The sequence below is a fragment of the Echinops telfairi genome, unplaced genomic scaffold (assembly GCF_000313985.2).
Source record: "Echinops telfairi isolate 266 unplaced genomic scaffold, ASM31398v2 ScPeMD7_5868;HRSCAF=6743_1, whole genome shotgun sequence".
Taxonomy (NCBI): domain Eukaryota; kingdom Metazoa; phylum Chordata; class Mammalia; order Afrosoricida; family Tenrecidae; genus Echinops; species Echinops telfairi.
Window position 1 is genome coordinate 1,986,747 of NW_022109768.1, and position 15,112 is coordinate 2,001,858.

A 15,112-nucleotide genomic window follows, 5' to 3' on the forward strand; every position below is an offset into this window, starting at 1 on the left:
GAGCTAATATCAAGGGCTCAAATAGAAAGCAAATGTTTTGAGAATGTTGATGGCAACAAATGTACAAATGTGCTTGACACAATTGATGTATGTGTGAATTGTGATAAGAATTGTATGAGCCCCCAATAAAACGATTTAAAAATGAATAAATAAGTAAATAAAATGTGCTGAAAACTTGGCTTATACATGAGTATATACGGTACATAGGCTAACTGCAATAAGGAAGGGTACACACAAAGGTGAACCTGAAATTGACAAGTGGGATGTGCTAAGGATAAAACACCTGTGTGTGTCAAAAGACTTCACCATAAGAGTACCAAGAGAACTCACAGATTAGGAGTGGAATTTTAGCAATGACACAACAAAATCTACAACACCCTCCTAGCCTTCAAAAAGAGAAAAACCGTTAACCCCTGACGTAGTGCGCAAAAGACACGAACAGAAGTTTCACTAGGTAGGAGACCCAAATGGCCAATAAACAGGAGAAAATGCTCGCAATCATTAACTATCAGGGAAATGAAAATTAAAACAACCTTGAGATACCATCTAACACCCTTGAGAATAGCCCAAAACAGAAAATCAGAGAGCAATAAATGTTGGAGGGCATGTGGCAAGACTGGAATTCTCTTTCACAGCTGGTGGTCATGTAGACAGGTACAGCCTCTGTGGAAAGCCATCTGGTGATATTTAAAGCCAATGGAAATTGAGCTACCTTAAACCCAGCTATCCCTCTACTGGACATATACCCAGAAGAGGTAAGAAGTAAACTACGACCATTCATTTGCACTCCAATGTTTATTGCAGCACAATTCACAATGGCAAAGAATTGGAAGCAACCTAAATTTCCATCGACAAGAAAACTCTGGCACATACACACACTGGTGTACTAAGGATCACTAAAAAGCACTGATGGTCACATGAAGCACATCATCTCATAGGAAGAGTTGGAGGAAATTATGCTAAGCCAAGTTAGCCAATCACAAAAAGACAAGTACAACATGAATCTTCTGAGGTAAGTATAATCAGCACAGTAGGTATAGAAGAAAAGCTACTTATCGCACACTATATGGGTTGGGGTACTGGCAGTGAGGTGGGGGTCAGACCAAACCCAAGGAGGTACATGTTATTCCAACACAAAGAAGGGGAAAGGGGAGGGAGAAGAGGTGGAGTGAAAGGGAGACGATGGCACAGGGAAGTAGGGGACTCACCCACCCAGGGGGTGAGTATTGCTTATGTCTCCACAGAAGTGGGAGTGTGCATGCAACCCCACCCCAGAGCAAAAACCTTTAGGGCAATGTAACCATGTGAAGCAATGCATGAAGAATGGGCTACAGAGCCAGCCCCAATCAAAGCCTCCCTAGAAGTATGTGCTACAGAGGACAACACTAAACCTACAGGTTGGGGAGAGGTCTGGCAAGCCACACCCACATGGAGGCAAACTGAGAAGGGAAAAGAGAGGGACAGTCTAGACCCCTGTGTTAGTCTGGGTGGACTAGAGAAACAAATTCATAAACATGCATCTGTATATAAGAAAGAGGTTTATATACAAGAGCAGCTAAATATTGAGGAAACACCCCAGCCTAGTCCAGATCAAGTCCATAAATCCGATAATAGCCCATATGTCCGATACCAATCTAGAAAGTCCTCTTCTGACTCATGAAACACATGCAATGACGTCAACTGCAGGAAGATCACAGGGCAGTGGGATGGAAGTCTTCCGAGTCCAGTGGTGTTGGAAGCATCTCAGCGCTGGCAGGAGTCTCCATGTGGCTTCTCCAGCACCCAGGGCTTCATCAGGGTAGGTCCATGTGGTTTCACCAGCTCAGGGCACTAGTGTAGTTTCATGTCTTGTCAGCTGCAATATCTCCCAGGGAGTGAACAGATAGTGTGTCTTCATCCTCCAAGGAGGAAATCCCATATTTCCCAGAATTCTCACTAGAAGGCCATGCCCACACAGAGGCCTCATTGGCTATGATCTGATTGACAGACTAGACTCCATCCCTTCACTCTTAATCCTCTCAAATCCCAGATGGACACCAGATTATGTAACTACCACAACCCCATATCAGCATACCAAGCCTGGAGGATGACATCCCTGCATGGACCTGCTAAGGCACAGAGAGGACTGTAGGGCTGACAACAGCTCAAGACATGTTGTCCCCTCACTGGAGCGTACCGCAACAGAGGACAATACTGGGGACACATGGCAAGGATTTAGTCTTTTCTGAACACCCCAAAGTGGGGTGAACCAGGAAGGGATCATAATAGATCTGCAAGTGGAACAAAGCTAAGCCACAAGCGCCCTGAGGAGCCCCAATAACAGACTTCAGGCTAGACGGGGCAGCTCCTGGAATTCCCCCAGGACACGTGGAGAGATAGTCCCAAAGGTCAGGGAACAGATTTGGAATTATGTATGCTTTTTGTTTGTTTTGCTAGTTATTACCTTTTTCTTTTCTCTTTTTATTCAATTTTTTCTTTTTGAAGAACTATTGTTTTTGTTTGTTTTTTAAATTGGATTATTTGTTTTTAAAATTTTTATTTTATTGGGGGCTCTTACAGTTCTTATTACAATCTATACATTGTGTCGAACACATCTGTACATGTGTTTCCATCATCTTTATCAAAACATTTTCTTTCTACTTTAGCCCTTGGGATCTGCTCCTCATTTTTTCCTCCCTTTCCCACCTTCCCTCCCTTATGAACCATTGATAATTTATAAATTATTCTTATTTTTTCATATCTTACACCCATCACTGTCTCCCTTCACCCACTTTTCTGTTGTCTGTCCCCCTGGGAGAAGGACACATTGATTATTGTGATTGGTTTCCCCATACTCCCCCCCTTCCCTTACCCTCCTTGTATTGATTACTCCCCTTATTGGTCCTAAGGGGTTTATCTGCCCTGGATTCCCTGTGTTGTGAGCTCTTATCTGTACCAGTATACATATTCTGGTCTAGCCAGATTTGCAAGGTAGAATTAGGATCATGATAGTGTGTGTGGATGTGTGTGTGGGGGGGGTAAGTATAAGAGCTCACAGCACATGGAATCCAGACACAGGAATGGGAGTAGGGGTCCCAGGATGGTAGGGGGAAGGTGGCAAGAGGAGGGAGCTGATTGCAATGACTGACACATAACTACATACTGCCCCCACCCCCAGGGGGAGGAACTACAGAAACCATGGGGAAAGGGAAGACAGCGGTTGGTGTAAGATATGAAAATAATAATAATTTATAATTTATCAAGGGGTTATGAGGTTGGGGGGCAGGAGGGAAGAAAAAAAGGAACTGATACCAAGAAAATAATGATGGAACATATGTACAAATATGTTTGATATGATTGATGTATGGATTGTTATAACAGCTGTAAGAGCCCCCAATAAAATGATCTTTTAATAAATAAAGCATTATAAAATATTATAAAATGAAGTTATTTTTTAATTGTTTTATTAGGGGCTCATACAACTCTTATCACAATACATACATACATCAATTGTGTAAAGCACATTTGAACATTCATTGCCTTAATCATTCTCAAAACATTTTCTCTCCACCTTCCCTCATGAACCCTCGATAATTTATAAATTATTATTTTGTTATATCTTGCCCTGTCTGATGTCTCCCTTCAGCCACTTTTCTGTTGTCCATCCCCCAGGGAGGAGGTCACATGTAGATCCTTGTAATCCGTTCCCCCTTTCCACCTCGCCCTCCCCCTACCCTTCCAATATCGCCTGTCACACCACTGGTCCTGAAAGTATCATCCGTCCTGGATTCCCTGTGTTTCCAGCTCCTATCTGTACCAGTGTACATCCTCTGGTCTAGCCGTATTTGTAAGGTACAATTGGGATCATGATAGTGGGGGGAGAGAGGAAGCATTAGGAACTAGAGGGAAGTTGTATGCTTCATCGTTGCTACATCTCACCCTAACTGGCTTATCTCCTCCCCGAGACCCTTCTGTAAGGAGATGTCCAGTGGTCTACAAATTGCAGTTATTTTTTTAATATTCAAAAACATTCTTATTTAAAAAGCAAATAAAAAATATCAAATTCTAGGTAAAGGTTACCTTTTACTTCATTTGTTCAGGTGCAAACTGGGCATACAAATACATTATTCCTTCTATCTTTTTGACATAAACTAAATCTGTCTGTATTTGGTATATATTAAGTATTATAAGTTTTTTTTGATGGAAGGAGTTTCATGAGCTTAACAAGCATGGAGCTAGTTTTACTCATCTCTCTGTCATTAACCAGCGTAGACACCAAGTAGTCATACAAACACACAGATCACAACTCTGCATAATCCTATAGTTTTCACCCTTGAACAGGAGCCAAACACTTCCATTCCGCCACATTTGGGTATCCAATAACAAAACTTTCCTTACTTACACATCCACTTAAAAATATATAAACTTATTGTGTTAGTCCAGGTAGACTAGAGAAACAAATCCACAGAAACTCAAATGTGTATAAGAGAGAGTTTCATATAAAGGGTAATTGTACATTAAGAAAACATCCCAACCTTCTCCAGATGAAGTCCATAAGTCCAATATTAGCCCATATGTCCGGTACCATTATATAAAGTCCTCTTCAGACTCATGAAATACATGCAATAACGCCGAGTGCAGGACGATCACAGGACAGTGGGTAGAAAGTCTTTGGATCCAGTGGTGGTGTAAGCATCACAGTGCTGGCAGGGGTCTCCACATGGCTTCTCCAGCAGCCAGGGCTGCATCAGGATAGGGCCATGTGGCTTCATCTCAGAGATCTCTCACAGGGAGTCAGTCTTGTCAGTGGAGCGTCTCTCAGGGAGTGAGCCCAGAGAGAGTCTGTCTCCTGCCTCCAAGGAGGAAATTTAGGAGTTCCCACAATTCTCAGGGGAAGGCCATGCCCACATAGGTTATATCTTGATTGGCAAGCCAGACTCCACCCCTTCCCTCGTAATCCTCTCAAATTGACACCAGATTATGTAACTACCACACTTATTAAAGTGTTCCTGACTCAAGTCATAGTTTTTCAGTCACTACATCATGCATTTAGAAAGCTGGACATTGAAAAGGGAATACAGAAGAAAAGCATGCATTCAAGTTATGGTATCAGTGACAAATATTGAATATACCAAAGACTGCCATCAGACCAAACCTTCTGTATTAGAAGAAACACAACTGGAATGTTACTTCGAACTGAAGATGTGTGACGTTGGCTCCCTGCCTTTGAACACAGCATCAGAAAAGACAAACCATTGGAAAAGGACATTGTGCTTGGTAAAGTAAAAGGCTCTGTGACGATGAAGGAAACCCTCCCTGAGCTAGACTGACACAAGAGACAAAACCGTGGGCTCAAGCATAGCAAAAATCCTGAAAATAGCACAGGAATGGGCCACTTTTGAGTTTGTGACACATAAGGTGGAAGCCAAGTAGCCATCAACTAGCAAAAACAAGATTACCAGTACACTCCATTGGTGTCGAAGGTACAGCAGTGAACATAAACCAGCAACATTTCCTTCTCTCAAGGGTCTTCTAGTCAAGTGTGTGTTAACAAAATAAGTCAAGTAGATCATCTGCCAAATGGGGACATGTAGCCTCAAGAAACACAAAGTAGGAAAGCTGGACAGGAAGTGTTAGCAGATCCGTTTTTGCGGGAGTTGCTGTTGAGACAATTCTGAATCAGGGTGATCTTTTGTGAGCAATGTAGAATTCACTTCAGAGGGTTTTCAAGATCATGGCTTTTGGGAAGCAGATTACCAGGCCTGTCTTCTGGGGCATTTCAGGTGCATTTGAACCTTCAACCTTCTGGCTCCTTAACATTTTGTACTACTCAGGGACTCTAGCAGATGTTAGAGAATATTAAGTATTATTAACTAATATTAAGAGTGGTCAGGGTTAGGTTTTTTTGTTTTTTGAGTCAACAGCCTTTAGTGTTAAAATCTAAATTGAAGAAGCCTGAATAGTTGAGTTAGAAGTAGGAGCATGTATTAAGGAAATGACACAGTAGCATGCCTGGAAGAAGCTGCAGTGTGTTTGGAAAAGAAATCAATGTTGAGGACCAGACTGAGCAACATGAGAAGCTCAGGAAGGAGGTCAGAGATTGGAAAGCACCTGGTAGATCATTCTAAGGACCTTAGCTTTTATTCCAGATCAGACTGAGGGTTTGAAACAAAACAGTGACATCATCTCACTGACTCCTTTGAAGGATCACTCTGTTTCAAGAATGGATAATTGAGAGGGAGAATAAACAGGGAGACCCATTATTTAAGTGTTGCTTTCATTCAGGTCAGAGATACGAGTGGCTCACAATGGAAGGGTGATTAGAACAATGGTGGTAATTAGCAGTAGTCAGCCTTTTAAAATATATTTTGAAGACAGCCAGCCATAGTTATTTCTGAGAGAAAGCATATTGGAAATAATAAAAAAAAAGAATATTTGGACTGGAGGCTCTGAAGGCAGGGAGCTTTTGGATGCAGGTAGCAGTGGAGTTCAGTTAAGGTAGCAGTGGAGCTCAGTGGAGGACAGCTTAAGTGTCGGATACTTATTAGATAACCAAATGGACAGTTGGTGTATGAGTTTGAGGTTTAAGGGAAACACAGAATCTGGAGATTTACATTTGAGTGTCATTAGTACATAGGTTAAAAAACTCCAAACGCACTGTCATCGTCAATGCCAACTCATAGCAACCCTATAGGGCAAAACAAAGCTGCCCCTGTGGATTTCCAATACTGTAACTAACTTTATGGGAATAGAAAGTCTTGTCTTTCTCCAGCGGTGGTATCGTGGTTATGCATTTGGCTGCAATCCCCAAGGTCGGCAGATTGAGACCACGAGTCACTCCTCAGGAGAAAATTGGGGCTTTCTGCTCAAGTAAACAGTGACAGGCTTGGAAACTCGCAAGGGGAAGTTCTACCCTGTCCTATAGGGTCACTATGAGTCCACATGGACTCGATGGCAGTGAGTTTGTGTTTTCTTGTTTTCTCCAGCAGAGTGGCTGGTGGGTTCCAACTGCTGACCTAATGGTTGGCAGCTGAGCGTGTAACCACTATGCCACACAGCTTACATTTAAGACAAAAGACAGGATAGGATCATGGAGAGAACAAGGGCAGCTGGAGCCCTGGTGGGGTAGTGGTTACACGTTGTGCTGGGATCTGCATTCTCTGCAGTTCAAAACAATGCGGGAGAAAGACTGGGCTTTCTACTTCCATAAACAGTCTCAGAAGCCCACAGCGGGGTTGCTGTGAGTCAACATGGACTGGATGGCAGTGAGTTTGAGTGAGATCAGCGCGGAGGTCCAAGGACTGTATCGTAAGACAATGCAGTGTTTTGAAGTCAAGGAGAAGAAAGTATTTAGCACAGGAGGGCAAATAAATCCACAATTTAAGGAAGTATTTAAAGAGGGAGTGTGTGGCTTGGCTTGCTAAATTATTCTCATGGTCCTATGAGGATGATAATTGACCTTCACATATATGCTTGACACAATGGATGGATGGATGGATTGTGATAAGAATTGTATGAGCCCCCAGTAAAATAATTTTTAAAAATTGACCTTCGTATCAAACAAAATGAAGATTGTTGGAGACTTTGGCAAGAGGAGGTCTGGAGAAGAGGTAGGAAGGGGGTTTTCTGATAGAAAAACAAACAAGCAGGACAGACACTTCCTTTGCATCTTCTGCGCCTTATCTGACTTTTCCACAAAAAAAGAATGCATGCATTCCTCATTAAATTGACACATATAGAGCCTGGAACCCAGGAATCCAAACATATTCCATCTTATCTCATCTCGGAAGACTAGAGCACAAAGGAGCTAGAAAATCCCACTAAAGTACAAGTGCTTCACTTTCTCTAAACAGAAGTACCAAGCAAATGATCCACATAGAGTTCCAGGTGGTAGGAATGCTAGCTGAAATGAGCTGACCACCTTCCTCTGATTTTATTGTAGAAATTCAAATGTCTCTTTTATTTTCAAATAAATAAAATTCCTCTTACTGTACATTATGATGGAAGAAATAAATTACTTCAGCCCTCCCAGATGATTCCCCAGAGAAGCCACTTATCTTAAGAGAAGAACTTTAACCCCAAAGATAAATTCACCTGTCTGGTTCATCCAAGATCAGCAAGGATGCTTCTCAGATAAGACAAGTTTGTTCAAGAAGCATGGTAGGGCAGCTAGGGAATCTCAGGAGAGAGACTGAACAAGAGCAGTCAGAGGAACAGAATTCAGATCCTGGAAATCTCAAGCTTCTCCAGTAAATAGGACTGAAGAGTATAATATTTTTTAAAAAAAGATTGACTTCAGCAGACCATGAACTTATACTTCTGGAAGACCTCCAAGCACTGCCATCAGATATGGTGCTTAAAAAATAAATGCCTTCTATTATAGCAGAGGATTCCGTTTCTAATCTATGGCAATATGAGCTCTTCCAAGTCTTCAGAAAACACAAGATTCCATAAGCAGAAATCAGTAAAGGGAGAAATACTTTTTGACAATGAAAAATTCTTATGGAATAAGGTCAAGTTATTATTTCAACTGAAGAAACTAAAAAAGATAAGACATTTAAAAAGTTGAATCAATTTACTTACTGATTCTTCCAATTTAAATATCTAACATGTAGAATTAACCATTTTAATAGGTAATCAAAAATCTTAAAATTTATTACATGGAGTGCTTTCTTGGTTGGGTCTCTTGATATTCAAAAAGTCAAAACATATTCAGTAAGTTTCATTCATTTCCTTAAATAGCACGTTATCATTTTTGAGTTGTAGAGAGGGATAGGTAAATTAATTTTTCTTTCCTTCTGCCCATACACATCCTCTAGTGGTTTAATGAATTAATAAAAACAGGAGTGAGAAAAGGTCTGCACAATCTAATAACTGAATCAAGATTCTGGATAAAGGATAATGCCCTTTTATAACCCCCTTATGCCATATTTTTATAAGGTATGAATTTGTGATACTGTTTTCACTCTATGGGGAACATTAATGAAATTAAGCTATTGTGGGGAATGAATTTAAATCAACTTTCATTTATAACAAAGTTATTGTATAATAAAAGTATTTTATCTGAGCATACAATGTTTAGGTGTACTTCACGTTATATATTATACAGAGTATACCAAAACATAAAGTATATTAAGTTTATATTATGCACGTGCAGTAATTTAACATTATAAATAATTTTTTAAAAACCTCACTTTCATGGATTTGATTTCGACAGGGCCTTACAAATCAACTTAATTTCAAGAAAGCGTTATTTCTACTAGCCTAGTCTCTGAAAAGCACACTGCCATTGAATCGCTGCTGACTCATACTTACCCTACAGGACAGAGGGGAACTGGCCCTGGGCATTTCCGAGACTAACTCTTCACAGCAGCAGAAAGCCTCATCTTTTTCCTTGGGAGCAGCTGGTAGTTGCTGATGTTGTAGTAAGAAGCCCAATGTGTAACCAACGGGTAAAGTAAATTGCCCACCAAGTACAAGATGTGCTTCCCAGGTAAATTCCTGTGACACGATACAGGAGAAACACAAAAGGACTCAATATGTCACTTTAACTTTCTTCAAGCAAAAAGGCTGTGTTTCCTAAGAGAAAGATTTATTTCTGGTCCTTAGTGCAGGCTAATGATCAAGGTTACCCTGGAGTAAGTACTGCACACAGCATAGGAGAGGTCATACAGTCCAAGGTGCTGTTTCCCAACCAAGAGCACATAAGTTTCTCTACCATACCATGGTAAAACCACTGCAGCATCAGGATTATAAATGATTTCACAAAACCTCCCAAATTCCAGGGGATCCACCTTTTGCTTTGTGAATCTTGGGGAAAGTGAAAATCCTACTACTTATTATCTTTACCTTTGGGAAGGTTGTCTGATACAAGGGAACTTCAAAAGGTTTGTGAAAATATGATTTAAAAAAATAAGGAATACTTCCAATAAATAGTACATAACCGTTAAAGTCCAACATATGTATTTGTTGTCACAGCTGCGCTAAGAGGCTATAAACAAAGTCAATGTGGAAATGCCGGTGATGGAATGATTTCACGTCTTGGCTAAACTTATCTTTGAATTTAATCTGTAACTCTCCCCAATAAAACAAAACACTGCCATCCAGCCGATGCCAACTCATAATGACCATAGAGGACGGGGTAAAGGTGGCCCTGTGGGTTTCTGAGACTGTTAACTAGTTGTGAGAGTAGGAAGCTCCATCATTCGTCTAGGGAGTGGTTTGTGGCTTTGCACTGCCAACTTTGTGAATTGCAGCCCAATGCATAACCACTATGCTACCAGGGCTCCAATCTATAACCAGAAGCTCTAAAATGATACTTCTTTTCATTTTTCGCAAAATGGTTATCCTATTTTTCTTTATATCCCGAAGTAAGTAGTCACATTAAAAATTAGGAATGTATAATGCCATTTTAATTGATTGAAAATTTAAATCTGTCTATTAAATACTTATGGAGCCCTTACTATATATGCTGTGCTTCGCAAATAATATTGTCATGAACAAACCACATACAATCTCTATACTCAATGTGATTCGAGTGGGTAGTGGTCATGGGTAGGCCGTGATACATAGGGTAGATATAAGGCAAAACCAACATAAGGAGTTATGTGATTGTCTATCTATGAGATATGCTTCTGAGTGATTCTGGCTCATGGAGACTTTATGCGTGCAAAATAGAACTACTCTTTGATTTTTCAAGCTGTGATCTTTCAGCTACAGGAAACAGATGATCGAACTTGCTTTTCTGAGTGCCTCTGGGTAAGTTTGAACTGCCAATCTTTCAGCTAGTGTTTGAGCACTTAATAATTTGTGCAATGAAGGAACTATAGAAAGATTAATGTGATACTTAGGCTTATTGTGACAACTAGGCCAATAGGAACATGTGGGTGGAATTAATCAGGTCAAAGCTTGATTGGAGGGCAAGTTAAATGGCTTTCCAGGGTCTACCCGCTTCTCTCTTCATCCCTGGTGATCTGATTAGTGTGTGCTGCTTGAGCTAGTTCTTTGCCTCAAGCATGTGCTGCACTACCTGTGAGCCAAGTCAACCCATTGACATGTCGCTAGAGCTTGAGTCTTCTTCGAGACCTGCTTTGCCAAGCTGATGGAGCATACATCGCTTGAGCTTGAGGCTGGTGGATCCTGTCACTCTGCATCACTTGAGTTAGAGATCCCATTGAGGGCTGGTTCAATAAGCTCTCATGCTGCTGACTGCGCTGACCCACCTTGATGTCTGCTGCCTATGGGCAGATTCGGCCTGTCCTACCTAAGGGAAGACCCTGCTGTCTGCTTCCTTGACCTTGGACCAGCAGCCTGAGTGAGTTGAAGGACTTTCAGTACATTAAATGTTCCATGAAAGTGAGTTGAACTGAGCTCTCTGTACTGCTGTGTGAACTAATTAGCTGTAATAGCCTTTCTCACTGTGTGTGTGTGTGTGTGTGTGTGTGTGTGTGTGTCCTGGTTTTGTTTCTTTATAGAACCCTGCCTAACACAGTTAATAAAACCTAAATTAGATCAGAAAAGTTTTCTTTGTGTAAATCACAAATGGATGAAAGAAATTAGTAATAGCAATAGCATTTCAGGGGGAAATGTACAAAACAGTACATAATATATTGCAGTTTGAAACCACCAGCCACTCTTTTGAGAGACATAAGGTGCTTCCTACTTCTGTAAAGAGTTCCAGTCTCAGAAATTCTCAGGAAGCGTTCTACTCTGTCCCGTAGGGTCACTCTGAGTCAGTATCTGCTTGATACCAGTGAGTTTTGTTTATATCAATCAATACGAGCAGATCGATAGGTACTTTTCATATTAGTTATTCCTTTTCAAAGCTGTACACATTCCGTTGCATAGCTATATCACTCTTCTTTTTATCAGTCCTCCACTGATGGCATTGAAGCTATTTTAGATTATTCTAGCCACCAGGTCAGTCTTTTGAATCTAGGGTGTCCCTCTTCTTCAGTGCTCTTCTCCAGACGACTCTCCCGACAACATGCCCGAAGTCCTTGCTTCTGAAGAGCCTTCTAGCTGTACTTGTTTCAAGACAGATTTGTTCGTTCTCTGGCAGTCAGTGGTATAGTCATTATTCCTAGAAACACCACAATTTAAATGCATGAATTCTTATTGATTTTCTTGCTATTGCATGTTTATGAGGCTATTAAAAATACCATGGCTTGAGTTAGGGGCACCTCAGTCCTCAAAGTGATATCTTTGCTTTCTAAAATGTTAAGGAGCTCTTTGTTAGAAGATTTGCCCACTGCACTATGGGTATACACACTTGTTCTGGCCAGAGTCAAGTATGACTATGGCAACCTTATGCTTAGCAGAATGAAATTGTGTGGCCCTATATTATTTTGCATGATCGTTGGTATGCTTGAATTAATTATTGTGGGGATCTCTCTTTCTCTCCCTTCCTCCCTCTTTCCTATCTATCGATCGATCTATCTACCTATCATCTATCTATCTACCTCCATATGTATATATACATATACATATACATTTGGTCCTATTATAGACACTTGAAGGATCCTGCTATAGGGTGCTATGGAGTCCATTCTGAATCATGGGAACTCTATGGCAAACAGTATGAAACGCTGCTTGGTCCGATACTATCCTCACACTGTTGTTGTGCTTTGTCCCATCATGACAACCACTGTGTCGATCCATCTTCCTTTTTTTGTTGACCCTCTACTTAGCATTCTCCAGGGCCTGGTTCCTCCTGATTATATGTTCACAATATGTGAGATGAAGTTTCACCATCTTTGCTTCCAAGGACCATTCCGTACTTTACAGATTTGTTTGTGCTTCTGCGAGTCCACTGTATATTCAACATTCTTTGCCAATACCACAATTCAAATGGATCAGTTCTTCTTTGGTCTTCCTTATCCACTGACCACTTTTTGGATGCAGACGGGGCTATTGAAAATACCACAACGTGGGCCAGGTATATGTTAGTCTTCAGAGTGACATCTTCGCTTGAATTCCCATAAACAAATGTGGGTGATAAGGGAGCTATATAATTTAAATTTTGATAGCTCTTGCTAGAGAAAGTGAATTAATTACAATTCCTACAACCAGTATATGAGTGCCTGTTATGCTATATCCCTCATGAACACATTGTGTCATGAAAATGTCTGGAACCTGCTTATCTAGTAGGTGGACAAACATATCCTATGGTAGTTCATCTTTCTCTCTCTCTCTCTTTTTTTTTTTCTTTTCAGCCTATCTGTTTGGGTTTTTTAAAACTCATTTTATTAGGGGCTCATACAGCTCTTATCACAATCCATACACACATCAATTGTGTAAAGCGCATTTGTACATCATTCTCAAAACATTTTCTCTCCACTTAAACCCCCGGCATTAGGTCCTCATTTTTCCCCTCCCTCCCCGCTCCCCGCTCCCTCATGAGCCCTTGATAGTTTATAAATTGGTATTTTGTCATATCTTGCCCTGTCCGACGTCTCCCTTCACCCACTTTTCTGTTGTCCGCCCCCCAGGGAGGAGGTCACATATAGTTCCTTGTAATCGGTTCCCTCTTTCTTACCCACTCTCCCTCTACCCTCCCTGAAAAAGGACATAATGGTTACATTTCACCTGGAATCTTATCTGAAAAGGGGAAGCGTGAAAGCAATATATACTGAGAAACTATTGTAAACCACAGGACAAGTTGATCTGGTGTTGACAATGGGGTGGTGGTGGTAGTGGCTATTTACAGGTAAAACTAAAAGGATTTGAAAGTAGAGAATGAGACAGGTGTGTCAAGGGTGACAACCAGGTCCCTGAAGAATGGTGACTGAGTTAGTGGGAAGAGGCTAGCATGTGGTTTTGGAAGTGATGGAAAGACTAGAAGACCAGGAGTTCATTTAGGGTAAAAATATGTTATGTTTGAGCTGCTTGTGAGACATTCAAGTACAGATGTTCTAAAGGAATTTGGGTGTCGAATTCTGAAGCTCAGAAGATAGGACTACAGTTCATACACATGTTACCTTTAGCTAGACACAGAATAGAAGGGTTTGACATCACTCATGCTGAAATTCAATGTGACTAATGCTGGGGTCTTGATTTAAATGGGTAATATGTACATTTTCACAAATAGGGTATATTCTTCCATTAATGTAAGATAAGTATATTTTCTTAATTAACTCTCAGTATTATAGGTTTTATGTTTCAGTCTTTAAATAAATAGAAAAAAACTAATCATCAACTTTAAATAGAAAGGAAAGAGATCCAGGATTACCAAAGTGTTACTAAAGAAGAAAGTGGGAGACCTTTCACTTACTGACTTTAACACCTACTACACAAAGTCTATTATCCATTCAAAACAGCCTGTTAATGGTACAATGATAGCTAAATGGACCCATGGCACATATTAGAGAACCCAGAAATAAATCCATCCACTTACCAACAACTGATTTTTGGTAAAAGGCTGAAATATATAAAGTAGGGAAGAGAGAGTCATTCTCATTTTCAGTAAGCAAGGTTGTGTCATCAGCATATTGCAGGAGGTAATAAGTGTTCTCCCAATCCTGATGTCAAATTGTTTTTCATGTAACCCAGCTTCTCTGATGATCTGCTTAGCATACAGATTGAACGAGAAGGTGAAAGGATATAACCCTGTTCCACACCTTTCCTGATTGAAGCCACGCAATATGCCCTGGTTCTATTTGCACAACTGCCTTTTGATCTATGTACAGGTTTCTCATGAACACACTGGAGTGTTTTGGAATTCCCAGTTTTCTCAAGTTTGCATTGATCCACACAATCTAATGTCTTGGCATAGTCAACAAAACAAAGGTAAACATATTTCTCGCTTCTCTGCTTTCAGCCCAGGTCCATCTGACATCAGCAATGATATCATTTGTTCCATGTTCCCTTCTGAAACTGTGGCAGCTCCCTGCAATGCACTGCTGTAACCTTGTCTGGTGACCTTCAGCAAATTTTACTTGCATGTTATATTAATGATATTGTTCTATAGTTTGATCATTCGGTTGGGTCACCTTTATTTGGAATGGGTACACATATAGATCTCTTCCAGTCAGTTGGCCAAGTAGCTGTCCTTCAAAATTTTCTGGCGTAGACAAATGAGTGCTTCCATTGCTTCATCAGTTTGTTCAAACATTAATCCTTTAGTATTCTATCC